This window comes from Hordeum vulgare, chromosome 5H (genome assembly GCF_904849725.1).
Source record: "Hordeum vulgare subsp. vulgare chromosome 5H, MorexV3_pseudomolecules_assembly, whole genome shotgun sequence".
Lineage (NCBI taxonomy): Eukaryota > Viridiplantae > Streptophyta > Magnoliopsida > Poales > Poaceae > Hordeum > Hordeum vulgare.
In genome coordinates, this window is record NC_058522.1 from 43129086 (window position 1) to 43135085 (window position 6000).

Below are 6000 nucleotides of genomic sequence, written 5' to 3' on the forward strand. Positions count from 1 at the left end.
ACTACCACTTATTTTGGTACTATAGCAAACTTGAATTCCATCTATATTGCTGATGGGCTACAGTATTCTCACTTTTCCATGGCTAGTACCCCCCTATACTAACCATAGTTTCATCAAAACAAGCAACCAACTCAACAGAAACAGAATCTATCAAAAACAGACCGGTCTGTAGCAATCTGTATACTTCGTATACTTCTGGTACCTCCAAAAATCTGAAAAATTACGACAGCCTGGGGAAACTTCATATCAATCAGAAGCAAAAAGAATCAACCCAAAAGCTCTTTCTGAATAAAACTCAAAAATCATCTCGTGAGCGAAAAGTTTCTGTCTTTTTCCAGCAGGATCAAACAACCATTACCAAGACTAGTCATAAAGGTTTTGCTTGGCTCAAACACAAAAAGAAACACAAAAAACACAATCATAACATAATTGTGAAAGTGTGGACGCAACAAAACAGAAATAAAAAGATAAATTCATTGGGTTTCCTCCCAACAAGCGCTATGGTTTAACGCCCTTAGCTAGGCATAGAAGCGATAGAATCACGTATCGTCGTCTTTGGTGCTCAAACCATAAGTGGCGTGATCACTTATCATCTTGAGGTTTCTATCTTTCTTGCTGGATGATTCACCACTACTTTTAGGAACAAAGACAGACTTTCTGATTTTATTGTGGGCAAAATTTGGAGTATTCCGCACAGCGGCAAAATCGGAACCCAAGTTCGTTATAACATCCTCTAGATTGCCAATCCTAGAGGAATCATGACCTATCTTTTCGTTAACTGTGGGTTCCTTCTCCATTAAATTTTTCAAAACCATTCCCACCTTGGATCCGTACTGAGTGATTTGATTGTGGATCTTTTTATCCAAATTCTCAATGAGTTCAATCGTAGCAACTTTATTTTCAATAACGTCCAGCCTACGCATCACATGTTCCAGAGTTAAGGTAGTTCCGTTAACCAAGAGTGGGGGTGAGCCTACCAAATTTATCACAACTCCATAAGAATCAACGGTATGGCTACCCAAGAAATTTCCAGCTATGATGGTGTCAAGAATACACCTATTCCAAGGAGAAACACCCACATAAAAACTGCGAAGCAAGACGGTAGTGGATTGCTTATGAGTAGATCTACTCTGAGCGTTGCAAATCCTATACCAAGCGTCCTTTAAGTTTTCTTCCTCAATTTGTTTGAAATTGAGGACTTCGCTCTCGGGAGTATCGTTTGAAGTGGTGGATCTAGCCATGAGGGTAGACTATCCCACACAGACGAGCAGAAAGCAAGCGAGATAAAAGGGCGAACAAAAAGGCGAACGAAAGAGGCGAACGAAAAAGGCAAATTGGTGAAGTGGGGAAGAGGAAAATGAGAGGAAACTGGCAAACAAAGTAAATGCAAGATATGAGTTTGCGACACCTACTTGGATGAGTTCTTGACTTGATATTCCTCCCCGGCAACGGCACCAGAAATTCTTCTGCTATCCCACAGACAACAACGCTAGAAATTGACACGTTGACAGAGGCTGGGCTTGCGTTGGTTCTTCCCTTGAAGAGGAAAGGGTGATGCAGCACAGGAGCAGTAAGTATTTCCCTCAGTTTGAGAACAAAGGTATCGATCCAGAAGGACGGTCTCGTCAAGTCCAAAGTACCTGCGCAAACACAAACAAGCTTGCACCCAATGCTTCAAAGGGGTTGTCAATCCCTTCAAGATTGTTTGCAAAGTGAGATCTGAAGGCAGAAAGTGCAACGAAGTAAAAAGTGTAAGGCTGAAAATATGGTGTGGAGTAGACCCTGGGGGCAATAGTTTTCACTAGAGGCTTCTCTCAAAATAGCAAGTATTACGGTGGGTGAACAAATTACTGTCGAGCAATTGATAGAACCGCGCAAAGTCATGATGATATCTAAGGCAATGATCACGCATATAGGCATCACGTCCGAGACAAGTAGACCGATACTTTCTGCATCTACTACTATTACTCCACACATCGACCGAGCATGCATCTTGTGTATTGAGTTCATGACGAACAGAGTAATGCTTTAAGCAAGATGACATGTTGTAGAGGGATAATCTCACACCAATGATGAAAGCCCCATCTTTTTACCCTTGATGGCAACAACGCGATGCGTGCCTCGCTACCCCTTCTGTCACTAGGTGAGGTCACCGCACGGTATGAACCCAAAACCAAGCACTTCTCCCATTGCAAGAATCATAGATCTAGTTGGCTAGACAAAACCCACAACTCGAAGAGAATTACAAGGATATGAAATCATGCAAAAGAGATATCAGAAGAAACTCAAATAAGATTCGTAGATAATCTGATCATAAATCCACAATTCATCGGATCTCGACAATTCAAAAGAAGATTACATCGGATAGATCTCCATGAAGATCATGGAGAACTTTGTATTGAAGATCCAAGAGAGAGAAGAAGCTATCTAGCTACTAGCTATGGACCCATAGGTCTATGGTGAACTACTCACGCATCATCGGAGAGGTCATGGTGTTGATGCAGAAGCCCTCCGTGCTCGAATCCCCCCTCTGGCAGGGCACTAGGACGTGCCCGAGATGGGATCTTGCGGAGACAGAAGCTTGCGGCGGCGGAAGAGCGATTGCGATGATCTCTTGATTTTTTCTGGAATTTATGGGAATATATAGGCGAAAGACCTAGGTCAGGGGACGTCCAGGGGGCCCACAAGCCTGGATGGCGCGGCCCCCTGGCCGCGGGGTGGGGGCTTGTGGGGCCCCTGGGGCTCCCCTACCTTGGCTCCCAAGTTCCCCGATCTTCTTTCGTTCCAAAAAAATCTTTTCGAGGATTTTCTTCCGTTTGGACTCCGTTTCAGAATCTCCTCTGAAAGGGGTCAAAAACATCGAAAAAACAGGAACTGGCAATTGGCACTGAGTTAATAAGTTAGTCCCAAAAAATATATAAAAGGCATGCAAAGCATCCAAAGTTTGACAAGATAATAGCATGAAACCATCAAAAATTATAGATACGTTGGAGACGTATCCCTCCTGTGCGTACTGGTAGAGGTAGAAGACGACATGGAGGCCCAGGTGGGCTGGGCCAGGCGCCAGGTAAGTTCTTTCTCCTTTCTTTCCTTGTTCTATTATGTTTTCTATTACTGACATGTGTTTTAATTTGTTTGGGCTCAAATCCTAACCCAAAAACCCTCAAAATAAATAGGAGGTATATTTGGAATATTTCCAAACTCCATAAATTATTTCAACATTTTTGAGTGATCTAATTTTTTATAGGTTATTTATCTTGACCAATTCAGTGGCTTTTGTGGATTAACTAAAATGCCAAAAGTGTTTGAAGAATAAAGTTCATCATTGAAATGTTGTTACCAACATTTATGAGAAAAGATGAACATTTTTGAAAGCCATTTTGGGATTATTGAAAATCACACTTAGTTGAATTTCTTATATTAGACTGAGGTGCTAGGGTTTTTCTTAATCCCCATTTCATTTTAATGCAAAAAAGAATATATGATGGACACTCTAGCTAGGCACCAAGTAATGAAAACCAGGGATGTAATAGCTACTCTAAGTAGTAGCAGCGCTTGATATTTTCCAGCGCTACTACTAAGATCTTACCTATAAGGTTTTTCCTACTAGTGTCCTCGAACCATAGAAGCTTCTCAAGAACAAAATCAGCAAGAGCAAAAGTAGCACCATGAACAACCTAAATCTCTGATGCCAAGATGATGCAGTACACCACTGAAAACGATCTTTCACGTTGCCAAACAACTCACAAGGAGCATCAACTTTCTCCCTCAAGGTGGTTAAGAAGAACAAGAAACACTCTCAAATGAATTGCAGCGGATAACTAGCTTGGTTTACAAGAACGCAACCCAAACCATGAAACTTATGAAACTATGTCGAATCACAAAAGGGGACCACAAGGATCCTATATGAATTGAGGACAAGCCCTCCAACTCACACACACGAGCTAAGACTCAAAGATACTAGTGCTCTTAGCACAGTACTACCTCACTGGATGTACTAGTGCTCTACAAACATATACTTAGATATCTCACACCCCTTCACAAGGAACAGCTGGGGAGTACTTATGCTACAAGCACCCACTAGTTAGGTGTGAAAATAACTCAAAATGAAGGGTAAATTCGTGATCCCCAAGCTGTAGCAGGAGCAAACTCGTTGAGCCTCATGTTGTAATTAATTTCTCGATAGCTTGAATGCGAACTTGCACAACTTTTGGTTCACGACCTCAAATGATGCACCGTTTTTTGTTTGAAGGAAAGATGAATTGAACTACCATTTTATGCAGCCCCTAAAATGTTCTAGACCTTCCAGAATTAATTAGGTTTGGGTGGGCAGTTGCAGCTGGAAAACTGATGTGGCATTCCCTCCAAAATAGGCGTGAGAGGCTTCCCAACATAGATAATGGTTTTTCCCATGTCTTCCTTTGGTTGGTCTATTGGTTTAACATTTGTGCTATCATGAACCTCACTCTTTGATGCCTCGGTCATGATCTGGTCCACATCACCAAGGTATTTGTCAGGCATATCTTATGTCATGATATTTACACCGAGAAAAAATGTGCCTTCAAATCAACATCAACATTGGGGCTAAAATAATTGTTGTATTTTTCTTCACTAACCTTCTATCCAAAACTACCACAACATTGATCAATCACTTATCTCAATGAGGTTGCATTAACAAAGTTTGCCCTCTTAAGGGTTACAGAATCATCAACAAAAAGTAAATGTGATACTAATATCGCACTTCTACACACCCTTACCTCTTCAATGCAACAAATCTTCTCTTTCTGAGCCAAAAAACTTGATAGACCATGTGGACAAATCAGAAATGAAAAATATAAATAAAGGATCTCCTTAGCAAAGACCCCGAGTTGGAACAAATTGGCCAGTTTCTTGATTGTTGAATCTCAGCTTATAATTTAGTGACTCCACACATGCCACAAACGATCAAGAAACTATATGTAAAAACCCTAATGCAACATCATTTTGTCCAGAAAAATTCACTCAACCTGGTCATAGGCTTTGTGCATGTCAATTTTCAATCCAAAGCACTTGAGATAATGTCATCGAGAACATGCTTAAATCTCATAGCTATCATTTTTACATGGTTTTCTATATCACATTACATTTTTTGTATACTCATGAAACATTTTTATACATGTTTAATAGTTTTCGAAATACATGGTGTATATTTTCTCATAATACATGTTTTGTATATATTTTTAATGCATGTTAATCATTTATAAAATACATGTTTAAAGAAACATTTTTAATAATGGTACACATTAATTTTCTAAAACTATGCAAACATTTAGCTCATTCTATAAACATTTAAATGGAAAACCAAAATATTTTTTATAAACACGTGAACATTTCTTTTCAATGTCACGAGAATTTTCTTAACGGGATAAACATTATTCTGAATGGTACACATAATTTTGTAAAGTCATGAACATAATTTTTTGAAACTTGTGACACTTTTTTTGAATGCTACAAACATTTTATTAGTTATGTAAACTTATTTTTGCATTGTATATGTATTTTCAAGTTTTCATAAACATAACTTTGAAATGCATGAACAGTTTTTAAACGTCACAAACATTTTTTTGAGTGGTACACAATATTTTTTTTAAATTATGCAACCATTTTTATAAATGTATAAAAATTTTGAATGTGTGGTGAACAGTTCATAAATTAAATAACCTTTTGAAATATATATAATTCTAAAATATGTAAAAGCTCAAAAACAAGAGAAAAAACAAACAAATTAACAAATACAATGCAACAGACACATAACAGGGCGAGGAGCAACATGGGTCCGACTTCATTAACTTGCAATGCGGTCGACCACACTGTGCGCCTAACATATAGCAATGCATAGACCCTCCCAACTGTTACGAAATCACTAATTGAGGAGTACTTCTTTCACAAATCATTCTTAATTCTTCGGGTTGAGATAAGTTGCATGTTACATGTGTGTCACTTGTCGTAAGCTGAAAGTTT